The sequence below is a fragment of the Pteropus vampyrus genome, unplaced genomic scaffold (assembly GCF_000151845.1).
Source record: "Pteropus vampyrus isolate Shadow unplaced genomic scaffold, Pvam_2.0 Scaffold197, whole genome shotgun sequence".
In the NCBI taxonomy this organism is placed as follows: domain Eukaryota; kingdom Metazoa; phylum Chordata; class Mammalia; order Chiroptera; family Pteropodidae; genus Pteropus; species Pteropus vampyrus.
The window spans coordinates 1,534,786-1,537,083 of NW_011888978.1; positions in this window are offsets into that span (position 1 = coordinate 1,534,786).

A 2,298-nucleotide genomic window follows, 5' to 3' on the forward strand; every position below is an offset into this window, starting at 1 on the left:
TGGGGCATCAATGATGGTTACATAATACTTTCTGGTCTTGAATTTCCACAGGGAGATATCAATGGTGGTACCACACTCACATTCAGCTTTTAATTTATCCAAGACCCAGGCATACTTGAAGGAGCCCTTCCCCACCTCAGCAGCCTCCTTCTCAAATTTTTCTATGGTTCTTTTGTCAATCCCACCATATTTGTAAATTAGGTGACCATTTGTGGTAGACTTGCTGGAATCTATGTGTCCAATGACGGTGATGTGATATGAGTCTTTTCTTTTCTCATTTTGGCTTAGATATAGCATTGATATTTACGACACCTGTGTTCTGGCGGCAAACCTGTTATGAAAAAGACTGCTTCACTTGTAAAGGATAACTTTACTGAATACAGAATTCTAGGTTGGTGGGATTTTTTTCTTTTAACATTTTTAATATTTCACTCAACTCTTCTTGCTTGCACGGTTTGTTATGAGAAGTTTGACATAAATTTTATTGTTCCTGGATAAGTAAGTTTTTTTTTTCCCTTCTGGCATCTTTTTAAAATTTTTCTCTTTTTTTTTTTTTTTTGCAGTTTGTTCATTTTGAGGGTATTGATCCTGTTTATTGTTCTCTGAGCTTCCTTGGTCTGTGATTTGGTGTTGGTTATTTGATTTGGGAAAATTCTCAGCCATTACTACTTCAAATATTTCTTCTGCTCCATTCTTTCTTCTTCTGGTATTCCCATTATGACATATCAAACTTTTTGTCTTAGATCTCCTGTTCCATTTGTGTATGTGTTTATTTTTATTTTTATTGGGTAAATCTTCAGAATAGGATTGCTGGGTCGCATGGAAAGTAAATTTTTAAGTTTGTGGGATGCTGTCCAACTGTTTGTCAAACTGTTTGTTCCAATTTTTATTACCAGGAACAGTATGTCAGAGTTCCCCTTGCTCTGTGTCCTTACCAGCACTTGGTGTTGTCAAGGTTTATTTTATCTGTTTGTTTTCCACTTTAATCATAATAACAGGTTAGTAATGTTATCCCATTGTGGTTTTAAAAAGCATTTTTCCAATGATTAGTGATTTTGATCATCTTTCATGTGCTTACTTGCCATTCACTCATTTTCTTTAGTGAAGTGTCTGTTCAAATCTTCAACTGTATGAGGGAAGAGGTTTCTTTGTTTATTGCTGAGACTCAAGAGTTTTTATGCAGTCTGTATACAAGTCTCTTGTCAACTAAGTAATTTGAAAATATCTTGCCCCAGTTATGTGGCTTCACTTCCTATGTTTTAACAGTGTCTTTAGAAAACAAAAGTAATCCACTGTGTGTGTATGCCTAAATATTCCAAAAATCCATAAGAATTGATAATAAACATGCTCTCTAATACTTCAGAATCTAAAATGTATTGTGCTATGTGGTAAATATGGAGCTGATATTAGAAGTTCATTAATTTTTTTAAAAGATTTTATAGATCATGTCTAAGAAATCTTTGCCTAACCCAATACTACAAAGATTTTCACCTATGCTTTCTTCTGGAAGTTTTTAAATTATATGTTTTGCATTTAAATCTATGATCCACCTCGAGTTAATTTTTGTATAAGGTGTGAAGTATAGGATAAGGCTTCTTTTGTTTGTCTTTTGCTTTATTATTTTTTAGTTTAGTTTAGTTTAGTTTTTCTTTTTTGCTTGTGGACATCCAGCTGTTTCAGCACCATTCTTTGAAAAGGACCATCCTTTCTACATTGACTCGCTTTTTCATCTTTAAAAAAAAACCAGTTGATTATGTATATGTGGTTCTATTTCTGGACCCCATGCTAGTCCATTGATTTATGCCTCTGTCCTTTAGAGAGGTTTGTTTTCAAGCTCTGTTAGTGTGTGCCTTAGTCTATCCGAGCTGCTATAACAAAATATCATAGACTGGGGGGCTTATAAACAGTAGAAATTTATTCCTCACAATTCTAGTGACTGAGAGCCCAAGATCAAGTTACCAGCAGCTTCAGCGTCTGGTAAGGGCCCACTTTCTGGCTCATTAATGGCAATCTTCTTGATATGTCCTCATATAGTAGAAGGGGATAGGGAAGCTCTCTGGGACCTCTTCATGAAAGGGCATGAATCCTATTCATTAGGGATTACTTACATACTTCCGAAAGTACCACCTCCACATACTGTCACATTGGGGACGAGATTTCAACATGAATTTTGGGGGACACAAACGTTTAATCTATAGGCATGTAGATGTAGAGTACCATTTACTCCAGGACTAGGAGTACCTGCCTCCTTAGGTGTAGCCTTACTAGGCCATCACCTGAAGGCTTGGGCCCTCATCA